The 18,682-nt window shown below is 48.7% G+C and overlaps 1 protein-coding gene across 1 annotated transcript in view; it reads left to right on the forward strand.

The window, feature by feature from the left end:
* ADAMTS18 (ADAM metallopeptidase with thrombospondin type 1 motif 18) overlaps positions 1–18,682 on the forward strand; it is a 206,695-nt gene that overhangs the window by 7,707 nt on the left and 180,306 nt on the right. The gene's annotated exons all lie outside the window — the stretch shown is intronic.

Raw genomic sequence — 18,682 nt, forward strand, 5'->3', positions numbered from 1 at the left:
AAGTTGGCAGAAACTTTTTTAACTTTTATGGTAATCATGAGGAACTTTCTCAGTTTACTTCTAGCACTGGAAAACTCAGTACGGATTGCTAAAACAGTAGGTTTTTACATAGCAAATGCATTTCTTATCCAAAAAAATTGCTCAGAGGGATTACACGACCATCTCCATGTCATCTGCATTGCTTAGAGAGTATGGAGTTGCGGAACTCAGTTTTTCTTGGTCCTCTCCATCATCAAATTTTGGAATTTGGATCCAGGTCAGACAAGCCTTTAATGGAGCTTAATATCAACCATCTTGGCCAATTGATTTTCTGTATGATTTATAGAGCGCCACACCAGTCCAGTGGTCATGTTGTGTATTGCACCTTAGCCCCATTCAAGTAAAAATGGACAAAAATGGTACTGTTTCTGGAAAAAGCAGATGCATAAAATTTTTTTTAATAGCAATAAGACCCCTTTATTGCTTAAAATTAGATTTTTTTGGATGGGCAAACAAATGTTCTTCTATCAATCTATTACCATGAATTAAAAAAAACAAAAACATTTTTAAGACCTTTCTCATTTGGAAGAAAGAAAAAGTATCTGGTTACAGGTAATTAACAAATGGAAATGGTTCTTGAAATGATAGAAGACCCATTATCTAGACCCCACCCATGGCACATTTATGATGCTTGACTGATTCTTTTGTACTCCAAATCCAAGGCTAATTTTTCCCTTGACAAGTATTACCCTTTGATTGTAAAACTGTTCACCTGATCTTATCTGGTTGTATAGTCTGTGAGGGAGGAGTTATCAGCTTCTTAAACTGGCCAAAAAGTTGCTGAGTCTCTCTTTATATGTAGGATGAGATATATATCTGATCTTTTGTCATTAAAGGATTTAAACAATCCCTTTGTGTAACCCCCATCTTCTGTCGATGAGCTGAATTCTCAGCGATCAGAAGCGATCTGTAGGAAAACTGGACAGTAAGTGTTTTCTTTCCCTGCAGTGCCCCCGCAGGACAAATGAAGTATTGCACAGTGTCTATTGAAATTAATAGGCTGTTCATGTAATGCACAGACATGCAGATTCCTCCATAACTAGAAATGCTCTTCTTAGTTATTCTATGCCCTAAAGTTTCTTAATCTCTCAGCCCCCTCTATTAACTCAAAATACCCTAATAATGTATAATGTGGTGTAAGGCGGTAGCCGTGAGTGAGGTACTCGCCTGTGGCACCCCCGCACATTACATGAAGATGGAAGTCCTGGCTGGGTGTGTGGACTTGTGTCGTAGGGGCGGTACGCCGGTGGAGGCTGCATGTAACCGATGATGCTGGTTTTCCAGGACTAGATGTTAACCAGTTAAAGAAAGGAGACCACCACTTCTTAACAAACAAAGCTTTACTAAACAACCATTGCATGGCAACTATGTACACAGGATAGTGGGTACACAACTTCTTGCAAGTTTCTTAATTAATACAAAGCATCTCAATACACAGACTCGTTATCGCTCGGCCTCACACATTCCTGCCTCCACTGGTCTCACTTCCTTCACCACCACCCAGCTTAACACCACAGTACAGTCCATGAAAGTCATCTCCTCTATCCGTGGTTCTGAATCTGAATCTCCTCGTAGAGAAGAGGGTTTGCCAATATGTCTCACCCGGGACACTCAATTCTGTCTCACATTCTATTCCTTCCTGGCCCATTACCTTTTAGAGCTGTAAGTTAATCGGGGCCTTGCTGCTAGGCATAACTTCTTTGGACCCTTCTCACTTGGTCACTCTACTCTCTGATCAGTCCTCTGAGCTGACATTGTCCTTCTCTCTGCGACTCTGTAAGGCTATGTGCCCACGATGCTGAAATGCTGCATATTTTTTACGCTTCTCCCTGGCAGGAAAAACGCATGCGTTTTTTACAGGCGTTTTTCCCGCCAGGTAGAAGCGTTTGTCAAGCGTCTTTGCATGCATTTCTGCATGCGGGTTATCAAGCGCTTTTCCAAGCGATTTTAGCATCACTTGGAAAAGTGCTTGACAACTTGTTCACACTATATAAATCCATGCAACCGGCATGGATTTATAGCAGTGTGACCAAGTTAGTTAAAAAAAAAGAATAAGAATGGTAAAAAATAAAAAAATAAAGTTTATACTCAACTACCGTTGTCCTCCCGGTGTTTTCTCTGCTGCGTCCAGTGTGTTGAGCGGCTCGCGCTGTTGTGAAGGACCTGCGGTGATGTCATTGAGTCATGTGATGTGTCACATGACTCAGTGACGTCATGCCAGGTCCTTCACAACAGCGTGAGCATTGCAAGAGACCGGACGGAGCGGACAAAACACCGGAAGGACATTGGAAGGTGAGTATAAACTTTATTTTTTATTTTAAATTCTTTTTTTTACAGTTTCTATGGTACCCAGGTCTGGATGAGAGTCTCCTCTCCTCCAGACTTGGGTACCATCCGCACATAGAAACGCATAATATCCGTGTGTACAAATGTACTGACACGGATATTATGCGTTTCAATGCAAGTCAATGGCGACGATTACGCTGCGTGTCCGCAAAATTAATGGACATGCTGCGGATTTTTGAGCACAGCATAAATGCTGCGGAAAAATCCGCAGCATGGGCATTGAAAGTGCGGCTTGTCATTGGGGACCATGGGGGACGGATTACCAAGCGTTTCCCAAGCATTTATGCTGCGGAAATTCCGCAGCATAAACGCTTGGAAAACTCATAGTGGTCACACAGCCTAACTCTCTCTCTGTCTCGGTCTGTTCCTTAGGAGCACGCTATCTGTGTCCCGATCTCCTCTGTCCTGATTTATCTATTGCCACAAAACACCCACTGCATTCGGCCTTGCTGAGCACTCAGACCAAACGTCTGCTCTAACTGCAAGCTAGGCCCTGTCTGAGTTACTACCAGGAAGTCCTCTCTGATCCTGCTGTGGGCTAGTCCCTACACTTTACTATGTCTTACCCTACTCACTGTCTGTTGCTGGGCAGAACTTAGCTTCCTAACAGTACAGTGCAAAACATTACAATGCACATCACAATCCACACTACACATCACCATAAAGCATGACATTATACACACTACACTTTATATTATACACAGCACTGATATCTTCTAAAGCAGAAACAAAACCTTTAATGGTGTTGTGCTTTTACAGCTAAATTAGTAATTCCCACATTCCTTGTGGTGTCATCATGGCTTTCAGATATGCAATGTTGTGGAACCAGAAATGGTAGGCCATTGTTAAGGGATTGCTTGTTTTTATTTCTTGTTTGCTTTTTTTTTTTTTCCTTTTTAAAAGAGGGGCCTTCACCTTTATCTCATTGATGCATTCCTTTAGTTTCTAGGAATCACTTTGTTTCTTGGTTCCTCCTGTGCTTTGTATCTTAGTTTGTATATCAACAAACAAAGTATTTCTATTTATTTGCCCAGGAACGGGAAGCAACACTATCAAAGGGACCGTATCATTAGAAAATGACCTATTGTTTAAATTGTGTTTTATGTTAAATATATTTTTTTAATGTTTTCTATTTTTTTTCTATTTTTTTTTTCTATCAATATCTATGCTAAAAGAAACAAATGAGAATTCTTGCAATATTCACACTGGTCACCAGGCCTAATATTAGACACACTTCCTGTTCTATGCAGGTTTTTCAGCAGTCTCGTGATCATAACTGACAGGGCTACAATGAAAGGTAATATAACTCTATATACAGTAGATAACACAGGATCCACCATACACAATAGATGATGTCACAGCAAACCTCCTCCTCCTGTACAATGGCTGATAACACCTCTATATACAGTAGATAACACAGGATCCACCATTCACAATAGGTGATATCACAGCTCACCTCCTCCTCCTGTACAATGACTGATAACACCTCTATATACAATAGATAACACAGGATCCACAATAGGTGATGTCACAGCTCACCTCCTCATCCTGTACAATGACTGATCACGCCTCTATGTACAGTAGATAGCAGAGGATCCACCATTCACAATAGGTGATATCACAGCTCACCTCCTCCCCCTCCTGTACAATGATGAATAACACCTCTATATACAGTAGATAACACAGGATCCACCATTCACATTAAGTGATGATACAGCTCCCCTCCTCCTCCTCCTGTACAATGACTGATAGCACCTCTATATACAGTAGATAACACAGGATACACCATTCACAATAGGTGATGTCACAGCTCACCTCCTCCCCCTCCTGTACAATGACTGATAACACCTCTATGTACAGTAGATAACACAGGATCCCCCATTCACATTAGGTGATGTCACAGCCCACTTCCTCGCCCTCCTGTACAATGATTGATAACTCCTCTATATACAGTAGATAACACAGGATCCCCCATTCACATTAGGTGAAGCATTTCTGACTCCCAGATCACTGCTGTCAGCAGCGTAGTCAGAGTATTACACCACTTTTACGGACTCACAATAAAACATACAAAAACGAAACCAAAATGGATTTTCCTGGGAAATATGTTAAGGAACATCCTTTCCAGGGAAATGACTTGTATATAAGGCAAAATAAATAACCAAAAACAAAAATACTCCACCACACTTTGGGCTATGTTCACACGTAGCGTTTTTGATTCGTTTTTGCACTTTTGCATTGCTTTCAACCAAGACAAATACATTCACCAGGAAATGTAATTTTAACATTTTACAATCTTATCTGGCCGTGTGGTGTGTGACACATCATCAGACACTTGCATACAGTGCTGAAAAGACATGGTAACAGCATGGGGAAGACCTCTGGAAGCATCTCTGACTCCCAGGTCACTGCCTAAAAGTGTGCCCATCATAAGTGATCCTTGGCGCATGCGAAGATGCCTCCCGCCATGCACCTGTCTTTGCAGACTTGCAACAATCACCGTCCACGTCCTTGTCCCACTGCAGCGTTCAGTTGTCCCTACCCCATTCCTTGGAATGCAAGCGCAAGTATGCAGGCAGCCACCCACCCACAGGCTGCAATACCATACTGCCAAATTTTTGACAGCTGCTTGCACTTGAAATGTGGCCCTTTAGGCTCGTGGAGGCGGAAGCTTTTCATAACCTCATGCCGGCGGCGGCCGGGTGTCCATACTCGGTCCCCAGCCGCCACTATATTTCCCGGTATCGCCTCCGCCTTCCACAAGCACGGGTTCCACAACATTACCCGTGCCCTCCCAGTGCACTTACTGGGAAGGATCGCCTAACCACAAACACGTGGCCAGGTGAATGCGGCCAGGGATGGTACGGAGCCAGTCCACAACTTTTTTTGCTGTGAGTTGTATTTAGCTCGGTGAAAGGACTGGCATAGAGGGAAACCATATCTACCCTGCATGTCATTTCTCCCAGGAAGTCCTGTAATTGAGCTTGTTGTAGAAGCAATGGCAGCCCGTCCAACATCAACTCGCCCTTGTCGGTGGTGCTTTGACACACACAAATCTTTCTTTGCGCATTTAATGTCTTGAATACAGAGTTGGACAATGGCCTGATCTGTATTGCGGTTTGAGAAATAACATGCATAAGCATGGCTGATCCACATTAAAAAAGCCGCCATAGGGTGTCCAGGAACCTTCCCCCACACTTTTCTTAGCCAGGGCTGCTTTTCGGCAGGGTTGGACGGGCCCACCAGAGAACCGGAGACTCCTCCGGCGGGCCCTGGCTTCTCCTTCAGGAGAGTTCATAGTGCCGAGGTGAGGCCATGATGATGATAGAGGCCACCATCTACTTAGTTTTCTGTCACTTGGAAAGCAAGTGCAAGTATGCTGCCAGCCAAACACGCCGCAATACTAAACTGCCAGATTTCTGGGCAGCTCTTTGCACTTGAAATATGGCCTTTTAAGCTTGTGGAGGCGGAAGCTTTCCACAACCTCATGCCGGCGGCGGCCGGGTGTCCATACTCGGTCCCGAGCCGCCACTATATTTCCCGGTATCGCCTCCGCCTTCCACAAGCACGGGTCCCACAACATTACCCGTGCCCTCACCAGTGCACTTACTGGGAAGGACCGCCTAACCACAAACACGTGGACAGGTAAATGTGGCCAGGGACGGTACAGAGCCAGTCCACAACTTTTTTTACTGAGAGTTGTATTTAGCTCGGTGAAAGGACTGGCATAGAGGGAAACCGTATCTACCCTGCGTGTCATTTCTCCCAGGAAGTCCTCTAAAGCTGCTTGCACTTGAAATGTGGCCTGAACATTAGTGCTGCTACTTTTCTCTGGGAATTTGCTTGCCTCCTACCAGCCTGGAATATTTCCAGCAAACTATAGTACAATGCCATGGTATTAGCACTGCCCCCAGTACCAGTAGCGAAGCCATCGCCAATTTCCTTCTCAGGAATTTTATTTGGTAGACTCAGTGGCTGCCCAAATACATTTTCTCTCAAAGGAGCTGAAGATAGAGTGGCAGTAGGTGCAAGTTTCTCCAGCCTGTTAGATATTAGAGGGTGAACGGCAGCACATTGGATCAGTATTTAGCACTGAAGCCTTGCAGAACTGGGATCCTGGGTTCAAATCCAAGCAAGGACAACATCTGCAAGGACTTTGTATGTTCTCCCTGTGTTTGCGTGTGCTTCCTCCTCAGTAAAAACAGAGTATCCGGGAACCTTCCCACACACTTTTCTGAGCAAAGACTGCTTCTCGGCAGGGTTGAACGGTCCCACCAGAGAATCCTCTGGTGTGCCTTGGCTTCTACCTCAGGAGAGTTCATGATAGCGCTAACTTTGCAGCTGCTATGGGGCTCTTGAGCGTGTGAGAAAGGTTATCCCTCAAAATCAAATACTCTGGTGGGCACAATGTTTTTCAATCTGAAACAGCTTCTCAGTGGGAGTTGTATTTCACCACAGCCATATTCTTTAGCTCGGCGAAAGGACTGGCATAGAGGGAAACCGTATCTACCCCGGCTATCATTTCTCCGTCACCAGGTTCCGCCCATTGTCACACACGACCATGCCTGGCTGTATATTCAGCGGTGAGAGCCACAAATCAGGCTGCTGTGTTACAGCTTTCAACAACTCTGCAGCGCTGGGAGGTTTGTCAATTAAGCATTAAGTATGTTATCTTCAGCACAGCCTGTTGCCGCTTGGCCAAGGCAGTGCTGCAGTGCTGTCAGCTTGTGACTGATGTAGTCATTTCGGAGATGGAGAAGGAGGTGCATGAGCTGAACAATGTGATTACATTGAGGTTAAATTGATGACGCTGTTTTTTATACTAAAGAAAGATCCTATTGTTTTGTTTTTTTTACGTTTTTTTTTAAGACGAATGCATTCACCGGGAAATGTCATTTTAACATTTTACAACCTTATCTGGCAATGTGGTGTGTGACACATCATCAGACGCATCCTGTTTTATTTATGATGGAGGGACTCTGAAAGTCATAAAGCCTATTTTTATAGGGACATCAGACTGCCCTTACTATTCTTAAAAGGCCAGCAGTCGGCCCTCGCTATTGTTAGAGAGCCATTAGCCGGCTATGCTTTGTTCCCATTATTAACAAGTGGGTCTCCTATACTGTTATTGCGTATCCAGTGACTGCAAGGGCTGCCAAAAATTTGGACACAACCCAATACCCCTTTGAAGAGACATAGAGGAGGGTCTCAGTAAAAAAAATGTTCCCATTATAAAGGAGCGGGTGGTAATGCCCATGCTGTGACTGCAGGATCTGCCAAAATTTGGGAAAAACCCCACTAAGAATTTAAAGACACATAGAGCAGGGCCACAGTAACGTAACTTTTAGAAAGGAGAAAGTCTGCTATACAGTTATAGGGTATGATACCTACAAAGTGCAAATATAGAGTCATGAAGAGATCCAAACTATTGCTATATTAGAAATAACCATGATTATATTAAACACTAATCATACAAACATGATAAAAGGACTGTGCTCACATGAGCAACAGTACAAGAGGAAAATTCCTCAATATTAGAACGAGGTCCAGATATAGGCTCACAATCAATGCAGTGCAAACCACATGTAAAGAAAGAAAGGGCAAAACAGATCGCGGATCCATGTGTATCTGACTCATGTCCTGAGTCACAGGTGTGTACGAAAGTGTGGATCATGCACATATAATGCTATAGTCAACCTCTATATGTAAGGCAAAAATGCATACCACAATTAACCACCCCATGACTCAGGGAACATGTATCCAGGTCACAGATCCGGCTTTAATACATATATGACGCGCCCCTGGGCCTGCTGTATCGCGCAGCGTTGCGCACGCGGGAGCTTACCCGGAGCTGGATCTGTTGAGGGTTGTAGTCTCGTGGCGGTGACCCGGTCCATGCCCAGGGAGTCAGACTAAGTGGCGCTGTATTAGCGGTAGATGTTGGACGACTACGCCACCCGTTGAATGCAGCGAAGGAGCTGCCGCTGCAGGGCAGACCGCTGAGGCCGGTGGTAGGATTGTGCAGCGTGATAGTATCACCCCCAACGGGAGGGGTATGGCCTCAGGGCAGCCGACGTGGATCATGGGGTAGCAGGAATCACTCAGAGACGATGCGGTGTAATTCAGGGTCTTTACTGGTGATAAAGATAGACCCTCCCGGAGTACTGGCTAGCGATCGGGGCCTGGTCAGTCCTTGAGCAGATGGGATCTCCCCTGGCCAGGCGGAGTTGTAGGCCTCCCAAACTGACTGTACTCTTCTGGCTACCTTGCTAGAGGCGGGTATAAGTAGCCCACGTCCCTGAGTGTACCGTGTGGTGCTCACCCGTATGGCCGGTGACTCGGGGCCTTCTAGTGGCGTCCGCTCCACGACGGCGGTGCTGGTCCCACGCATGTGACCGTGCCTTCGGGTTCCTTGGCCAGAGGACCTGAAATCCCCTGCCGGGCGGTTTCTGCTGCTGGGTAAAGATTAGTCCCCACAGCCTCGGACTCCGGGTCCGGTGATAGCTTCTCAGTCAGGGCGAGCTCTGCAGCTGCCAGCCCCTGACTCCTTATAGCACTGCTCCCACAGAGCTCCTGATGTTCTTTTCCTATATCTGCTTCTCTTCTCTGTCTCTACTTCTTCTCTACACTAACCCTGCCTCAGCCCTAGGTTTATATAGGGGAAGTTCTTCCCCTCCCAGGACTGGGCAGGAGGTGTGGCATGCATAGGATCCCTGACCAAGAGACCTCCCACCTGCTCTCAGACATAACATTGCTGTTACTGTGGAAACCAGACCCCTGGGGTGCCACATTCCCCCCTAGTGAAATTTAGTACTCCGGGACTAAACATATTTTTAGAAAAACATAACAAGGTATAACAATAATAATACAATAAGAAAAACACATAAAGATGGTTACGGCGTGTCCGCAACCGGGTGCAGTTTTGAAGAAAAGCAAGGTGTCCATTTCACCAAAACAGGGAGACGTAACCAGGTAGGGGTCTGTCCTGCCCCGAGTCCTTAACAGTCTTTAGTCCATTCCTAGGTTACGCTCCAACCAATTGTACAAGGATTCCCGGTAAATCCACCAAGGACTCCTAAAAATAACTAGAAACACATAATTATTTACAAGTAACAGACAGGTGACCACAAATAAAACAATTTAAACACTTCAAATCCTCCAACGTGCGGGTAACTGGCCTCTAGTGGCCCTAGTGGACCTACGGAGCTGACTGTCTAGCCCTGAACTACAGGGTGTAGGAGCTGTCAAGGGTAAACTGGGCAGCTGTCTACCGGCTCTTTGGCTCACTAGGGGTACGGCAGGCTCACTATAAGCAGAGGGTTGATCCTCCTGTTCTGCTTGTGTGGAGTCTTCTGCCTCCTGGACCGGCTGCTCTTCCAGCTCTACCTGTTGCTCCGTAGGCACTTGGGATGCTGGTTGGAGGAACGTGAGGACGGGTACCACAACTGCACCATTGACTTGAGTCCAGGACCGAGGGAAGTCTCCGAGCACAGTACTAACCATATCTTCCCTTTCCTCTACGGGTCGATGGTCTTCTTGTTCCTCTTCAGGGTTCCGTAGCTGTTCAGGACACTTCTTCAGGTGATCCCGGGATACAATGGCTATGGTCTCCCCTCCGTCTTTACTGATGGTACAGACTTTCGGGTTCTCGTGGCTTGAGGGCAGTACGGTGTACGGGTCCTTCTCCCACTGGTCGTCCAACTTGTGGAGCCGTCTTTTCCTCTTCAAGACCTGCTCTCCGGGTACCAGGGGAACAGCGGGAGCATACTGGTTGTAAGTTTTCTCTTGTCTTTCCCTAGCCTGACAGAGACTTCGCTCCACGCTCTCCTGTACTTTCCGGTACTGCTGCTGCCTCTCTGTGTCCCAGTCTGCCTCTGGTGAAGTGTCCTCGGGTGTCAGGACTCCCATTTCCAGGTCAACAGGTAACTTACCAGGTCTCGCCGTCATTAGGTAAGCCGGGGTACAGTTGGTGGAACCTACCGGGATGTGGTGTTCTACCCCCTTGACTCGCCTGAAGTCTAACGGGTGTTTACTAAACACTCTCTCGTACTCTTGAACCACCCGATAGACTCCCTGTTTCTGGTGTGAGGGAGTGGAGTCAGTACCCAAATGTAGTTGCTGACACCAGTCCTCCATTGTTTCCTTAGAGCCGTTACCTTCCTCCGGGGAAGATGGAGGCAAGGGTTCTACGGACTGTATGGAATTTTGATTGATGGTATACAATTTGGCTAGCGTGGCATACCGGGGCAGGTACACTTCCCTCTTCCCGATATTTATTATGCGAACGGGCACCCTCCCGTGGCGTACATTGACCACCCCCCGTGCTGTCAAAATGGTGGGCCTACTGTCTGAGTAAACTGGTTCTACCATTGCCTGGTAATCTCTACCTCTCAGACCAATAGCTGCCCGGCACCAAATCATCATTTCACTTTTTGGGGGCATGGCAATAGGGAAAGGGTCACACATTCTTACGCTACCAATCTCACCACCGGAGAGTTCTATCTGTTGCCGTCGCATCAGTGCCCGGATCTCTTTCTGGAGCACTCGCTGCTGGCCGGAGCTGGCATTCTTGGCAACCTGTTGTAAAAGGAAAATCACCTCTGCAAGACAATTTTCAATTACATTAGTTCCTAGAGTTATCTTTGGGTGACTCTCGTGTTTGTCAATGTCTACAATGATCAGTCCCTGTGCTGCCAGTTCGACCCTACCGATTTTAATGGTCACCTCTTTAAATCCAATCTGTGGCACGGGCTGACCATTGCTGGCGATGATACTCAAGTCGTCGTCAGGGTAGCGGGTGATATCCGAGTCATTCCAGTACTGCTTGAAGAGCACGTACGGGATAGTGGTAACCTGTGACCCGGTGTCCAGTAGGGCACTCATGGGGATGCCATCCAGTACCACGGGCAAGACTGGACGTCCTCCCACATATTTGTCGCGCCAGTTCGATGGGCCTGATGATCTTTTTCCTGGGGTTTGGCCCTCTACCCCAGGTTGTGCCAGTTTAAAGGACAGTACCTTGCCATATGTCCGGGTTGATTGCAGCGGCGGCAGATGGGTTGTCCGTCCTCGTTGTATCGGTCGCTGGGTCTTCCTCTGGCCGGTGGGGTCCTCCTTGGTCGACGCCACGGGATGTCCTCCGGTCCGGATGCCAGCTGGATCTTCCCTGGAGTGGAAACCTGTAAAGACTGCACAGTTCGGGTTAGCGCGGCAACGCTTTTAGCTAGCTCTTGGACCTGATGGTGCAGGTCTGGAGCCGGGTCATTGTTCAAAGCCTGCGCATCAGCTCCCACAGGCCCTGCCGACAAGGGTGCCGCCTCCTGGTGGTAAGTGGTAGTGGGGCGTCTGTGGGTCACAACGCCACCTGGTGCCGGTTCTCGGAGCACCCGGATGGCTCTGTCCTTGAACTGTGCAAATCCCAGATGAGGGTCCTGTAAGGCCATTGCCCGCAACTGGGTTCGGTGGGCATTGCAATATAAACCCTCTATAAATTGTTCAGTCAACAGCCTGTCCTCGTCTCCCACGCCGTCAGGGTCGGTCTGCTTAATGGCTCTCAGGGCCTCTTGTAGGTTCAGGGCATAGTCCCTTATACTCTCATGTGCCCGCTGTTTGCACCCGTAGAATCTAAGCTTGATCTCGGCTGAGGTGCGGGTATCAAAGGTGTCCCTCAGCCGGGTTAGTATCTCTGCGACAGTCCTCCTCCCAGGTGGCCAGGACTTTACCTCCCTTTGGGCTGCCCCGGTTAATTGGGCCACCAGGATGCTCACTTTTTGCTCCTCTGTGAGGGAATACACCTGGAAGAGGCTATCCAGCTTTTCTCTAAAGTCATGCAGGGTATGTGACTCCCCTGAGTACTGGGGTAGCCAGGCTGCCCCCGGGATATAGGGCATGGTGAAAGGCATGACCGCAACAGCGGTGGCGCTGGCGGGGGTTGAAGCGGTGAAGCTCTCCTCCGTATCCGACATCCTTCTCCCCCCTAGTGGACCGTGGCCTACCTTGCGATGATCCTCTTCCGTAGGCCGCGGCTCCGCAGTGGATCGTCAGGGTTGAGGACCTTCCGTCGCGCTCCTGTGACGTCGGCGTCTGCTGGGCTCCTTCCAGGACCTTACGCAACGTCCGGACGTGAGGCGGGGCTTCAGTTCTCGCGCGCTTTCGGAGTCCACGCCCCTCTTCTTCCCGCGCGGCGTCTTCAAGATGGCGTCCAACGGCGGGAAAACTCCACGGATGGCGGGAAGAAGGCAGAAGATGGCGCCGGATGGCGGGAAAACTTCGCGGATGGCGGGAAGAAGACAGAAGATGGCGCCGGATGGCGGGAATCTTCACCACTGGTAAGTTTGAACAGTCTTTTTCAGGCACGCAGTACCCGGTGGTTGCGGGCACGAGATCCTGCCGACTACGCCAAAAGTTGACGCGCCCCTGGGCCTGCTGTGTCGCGCAGCGTTGCGCACGCGGGAGCTTACCCGGAGCCGGATCTGTTGAGGGTTGCAGTCTCGTGGCGGTGACCCGGTCCGTGCCCAGGGAGTCAGACTAAGTGGCGCTGTATTAGCGGTAGATGTTGGACGACTACGCCACCCGTTGAATGCAGCGAAGGAGCTGCCGCTGCAGGGCAGACCGCTGAGGCCGGTGGTAGGATTGTGCAGCGTGATAGTATCACCCCCAACGGGAGGGGTATGGCCTCAGGGCAGCCGACGTGGATGATGGGGTAGCAGGAATCACTCAGAGACGATGCGGTGTAATTCAGGGTCTTTACTGGTGATAAAGATAGACCCTCCCGGAGTACTGGCTAGCGATCGGGGCCTGGTCAGTCCTTGAGCAGATGGGATCTCCCCTGGCCAGGCGGAGTTGTAGGCCTCCCAAACTGACTGTACTCTTCTGGCTACCTTGCTAGAGGCGGGTATAAGTAGCCCACGTCCCTGAGTGTACCGTGTGGTGCTCACCCGTATGGCCGGTGACTCGGGGCCTTCTAGTGGCGTCCGCTCCAATACGGCGGTGCTGGTCCCACGCGTGTGACCGTGCCTTCGGGTTCCTTGGCCAGAGGACCTGAAATCCCCTGCCGGGCGGTTTCTGCTGCTGGGTAAAGATTAGTCCCCACAGCCTCGGACTCCGGGTCCGGTGATAGCTTCTCAGTCAGGGCGAGCTCTGCAGCTGCCAGCCCCTGACTCCTTATAGAACTGCTCCCACAGAGCTCCTGATGTTCTTTTCCTATATCTGCTTCTCTTCTCTGTCTCTACTTCTTCTCTACACTAACCCTGCCTCAGCCCTAGGTTTATATAGGGGAAGTTCTTCCCCTCCCAGGACTGGGCAGGAGGTGTGGCATGCATAGGATCCCCGACCAAGAGACCTCCCACCTGCTCTCAGACATAACATTGCTGTTACTGTGGAAACCAGACCCCTGGGTTGCCACATATACATAAGAATATATAATTACAATAGGTACTAAGAAGTACTAGTCATAGTGTAGACATATCAGCATAGTGATTACCTGCCCTGTGTGTTTGCATCGCTTGGTTCAGTGCCCCTACGCACGTATCGGTGCTCACAGCACCTTCTTCAAGGGGAATGACCTAATGAATTCGGTATTGTGTGTTTCTTTTAAGCTGCAGCCGCAGCTGTGTCTTTAATTATGGATCCGGACATGGCGGCGCATGCGTTCCAGTAAACAGGCCACATCGCGCACAGCGTCCGGGACACCGCAATGACGCGCACAGGTCAGAGGGTGCACGTCCCCGACCCGTGTGTGCGTGCACTGCGTGAGCGCCAGGGACCGAGCGGCAGCACAGGTGCGCTAGGGCGCATGCGCACGTCCGGCAGTTGCAGAGAACGGGAGAGGAAGGGGAAAAGATCCCTGAACAAGCACTATAATGAACATACAGGTATAACCCATTAAGTAAAGTGTTAAATATCGCAGATCAATCAATTCATTCATGCAAGGGTATACCCAATAATAAATGAGGGGGAGGGGGGAGGGAGAAAAAAGGAGAAGAAAGGGGGAAAAAAGGGACCATCGCATATTCAACATGTTTCCATGATGTGGTATTAACCAAATGAGATACAACATTATTAGATCCATGCACACATGGAATCCCACCACAAGGAATAGTCATCTGAATTGCGTAAGGGGGACTCCACATGTGCATGGGTCCACTCATATCAAATGTCACCAGTGCAAATCAATCATATTTAGATCCCAATCAAAATCTCCACAAAACGTTATTGTCTGTTAGTTGGTCACACACTTATGAAGGGGTGGAGGTCCTATATCCACAAGATGAAGGCCCACATTCAAATTTCTTCCTCCTCTCCATTCCCTCCCACCGTAATGAGATACAGGACTGCGTACAAATATCCTGTTCCGTGCAAAATGTCCATATAGAGCATAAATAACATTAAGTCAGGAATCATCAAATGTGAACCGTCACTCCGACAAGGGATGCAAAATTCTAAAATGAGGACAAAAAAAAAAAATTAAAATCAGTTCAATGTTAAAAAAAACAAGAGAAAAAGGGATCGCACTATACAAAGGAGGAGAAACTAAGTTTTTTGTTTAATCCCTTCGGTGTTACTGTATCAAGTGTAACGATCCAGCGACACTCCATATGAGCAAGGAGGCATTTCATGTCGCCTCCCCTAACGCCACAGCGAACTCGATCTATGCCTCGGACCTTAAAAGAGGATGGGTCACAGCCATGTATAGACCTAAAATGTCTCGGCATTGTTTTGAGACCGAACGAGTCCAAGACTTTCTTAGCTGCCAAAATGTCTTGCACATGCTCCCTCGTTTGGACCCTCAGCTCCTTGGAGGTGAGGCATACATAAATTAAATTGCAGGCACATGTGGCATAGTATATCACATATGCGTTATTGCACGAGATGTGGTGGGTTATCTTAAATTGTTTTGCACCATCCGATGATTGAAATTCATGTGCCCTCACCATATTCCGGCAGTCCGCACAGTCACCACATGGAAAAAAGCCCCACCTAGGACCCCTGGATCCGAACGGGGGAGCAGGCCGAGCCACATAGTGGCTCCTCACCAACAAGTCTTTAACATTCTTGTTACGTCTTGAAGTTATAGGGTATGCAGTGAGTCCAACGGCTGACCAATTTTAGGAAAAACCCAACTAAGAATTTAAAGACACACAGAGCAGGGCCACAGTAACAAGTACGACATGTTCCCATTAGAAAGGAGAGGGTCTGCTATACAGTTATAGGGTATGCAGTGAGTCCAACGGCTGACCAATTTTAGGAAAAAACCCACTAAGAATTTAAAGACACATAGAGCAGGGCCACAGTAACAAGGTACGACATGTTCCCATTAGAAAGAAGAGGGTCTGCTATACAGTTATAGGGTATGCAGTGAGTCCAACGACTGACCAATTTTAGGAAAAACCCCACTAAGAATATAAAGACACATAGAGCAGGGCCACAGTAACGACAAATTCCCATTAGAAAGGAGAGAGTCTCTCATAGTGTTGGCCTATGCAGTGAATGCAAGGGCTGCCAAAAATTTGGAGGCACTTCAATGACCCTTGGAAGAGACGTGGAGGAGGGCCTCATAAAAAATGTTCCCATTAGAAAGGAGCGGGCCTCCTATACTTGTAATGCCCATGCAAGTGTATGGGCTGACAAACATTTACCCCTGGGGGGTATACATGAACATACTGTAAAAAAAATTTTTTTTACGGCCATCATAAACACCCTTTAAAAAAATTATGTGGGTGTTGCATCACGGACAACGGTCACCCTAGTGATATGGTGGTGGGGGATAAGGAGAAGGAGGAGGACATGAGCAAATAGCCAAAATCAGGAAGCGTATACCCATGTGTGGGTGTGAAAAGGTGCATGGGAATACACCTCCCAAGAAAAGACACTGGATTTGAGTTTCTGTTACGCTGCTATCATTCGGTGGTGTTGAGAAGTCTGGCCCAATCCAGCCCTTGTTCATTTTTATAAGAGTCAGCCTGTCAGCATTTTCAGTTGACAGGCGGATGCGCTTATCAGTTATAATTCCACAAGCGGCACTAAAAACCCGCTCTGATAAAACGCTGGCGGCAGGGCAGCCCAGGACCTCCAAGGCATAGAGAGCCAGTTCATTCCACGTGTCCTGCTTGGATACCAAATAATTATAAGACACAGCGGAATCACGGAGGACGTTGGTACGGTCGGCAAGGTACTCCCTCAGCATCTTCCCAAACTTTACACTCCTTGTGAGAGTACCCCGTGCCTCAGGGCCTGTGCGATGGGAGGGTCTAAGAAAACTCTCCCAGAACTTTGACAGTGTTCCCCTGCCTCTGCTGGATTGAAGTTGTGTCTCTCTTGCCTGTACTCCTTGGTTGTCCAACGAAGTGTGCCCTCTGCCGCCAGCGTTTTCAGATGGGAATTTCTTTAATAGTTCTGCAACAAGGGCCTTCTGGTACAGCCCCATTTTTGTAGACCTGTCCCCCTCAGGAATAAGAGATAGAAAGTTCTCCTTGTAGTCTAGAAGTGTCACCAACCAGTAATGACTGTCACGCAAAATTTTGAGAACGCGAGGGTCATGGGAAAGGCAGCGTAACATAAACTCAGCCATGCGTGCCAGAATACTAACAGGCAAGACTTCCGTATCCTCACCAAGAGGATGACTGACCATGCTCTCCTTCTCCTCCTCTTCCTCCTCCTCCTCTCTGTCCTCTGGCCATCCACGCTGAACAGACGGTATGACAGCTGTGCAGGTAGAACCGTCTATAGTGCATGAAACTAGCTCCTGTCCTTTCTCCTCCTCCTCTTCCTTATTGTGACCCAATCCACGTTGGGATGAGATGAGTCTTGGCTGTGTGTAATCACCCTGTATGGTTCCTTGCTCCATCTTATCGTGCTCCGCCTGCAATGCATCCTCTATGATTGTAAGCAAAGAGCGTTTCAGAAGACAGAGAAGCGGGATGGTGACGCTAATTATGGTGTCATCGCCTCTCACCATCTTGGTGGAGTCCTCAAAGTTTTGGATGATGGTACATATGTCTGACATCCATGTCCACTCCTGAGGTCTTATGTGTGGAGTCTGAACTGAATACCGACAGCCTTGTTGATGCTGGTACTCAACAACTGCCCTCTTCTGCTCACAAATCCTTCCCAACATCTGCAGTGTAGAGTTCCAACGCGTGGGGACATCACACACCAGTCAGTGAGCCGGAAGCTGCAAACGCTGCTGAAGAATGGCAAGGGTGGTGGAAGCTGTAGCTGACTTTCTAAAATGGGCACACAGGCGGTGTACTTTAACAAGCAGATCCGGCAGCTCCGGGTAGGATTTGAGAAACCGCTGAACCACGAGGTTAAGCACATGAGTCAGGCATGGTACGTGTGTGAGCTCGCCTCGCCTCAGAGCCGCCATCAGGTTCCGGCCATTGTCACACACGACCATGCCTGGCTGTAGGTTCAGCGGTGTGAGCCACAGATCTGCCTGCTCTTTCAGAGCTGTCCACAACTCTTCAGCATTGTGCGTTTTTTTAACTAAGCATATTAGCTTCAGCACAGCCTGTTGCCGCTTGGCTGAGGCAGTGCTGCAGTGCTTCCAGCTTGTGACTGATGTGGTCATTTCGGAGATGGAGGCTGAAGAGGAGGAGGAGGCTGAGGAGGATGAGGTACAGGAGTTGTAGACTGTGGGGGCAACCCTGATTGACCTAGGACCCGCAATCCTTGGCGTCGGGAGGACGTGTTCCGTCCCAAGGTCTGACTAGGTCCCGGCTTCCACTATGTTAACCCAGTGTGCCGTCAGCAAGATGTACCGTCCCTGCCCACAAGCACTTGTCCACGTGTCCGTGGTTAGGTGGACTTTACCGGTAACTGCGTTGTTGAGAGCATGGCTAATGTTTTGGGACACGTGCTTGTGTAATGCGGGGATGGCACACCGGGAGAAATAGTGGCGGCTGGGGACCGAGTACCGAGGCACTGCCGCCGCCATCAGGTTGCGGAATGCTTCAGTCTCCACGAGCCTAAAAGGCAACATTTCGAGCGCAAGCAGTCGTGAAATGTGAGAATTTTGTAGCGTGGCCTGTGGGGCGTTGGCTGCATATTTGTGCTTGCGTTCTAAGAACTGGGGTATGGACAACTGAACGCTGCGCTGGGAAAAGGACATGGACGTGCTTCCTGATGCTGCTACTTGAGAGTGTGCAACGACAGGTGCAGGGCAGGAGGCGTCTTCGCATGCACCATGGACAGGGGATTGGCTTACGTGCACAACAGCGGAAGAAGCAATGGTGCCACCCGCAGACACTGTTACTGGACCCTGGGGTTTGGCCCACAAAGTCGGGTGCTTTGCTGC

This window comes from Phyllobates terribilis, unplaced genomic scaffold (genome assembly GCF_046119375.1).
Source record: "Phyllobates terribilis strain yellow unplaced genomic scaffold, ASM4611937v1 Scaffold_13__5_contigs__length_258822181, whole genome shotgun sequence".
Lineage (NCBI taxonomy): Eukaryota > Metazoa > Chordata > Amphibia > Anura > Dendrobatidae > Phyllobates > Phyllobates terribilis.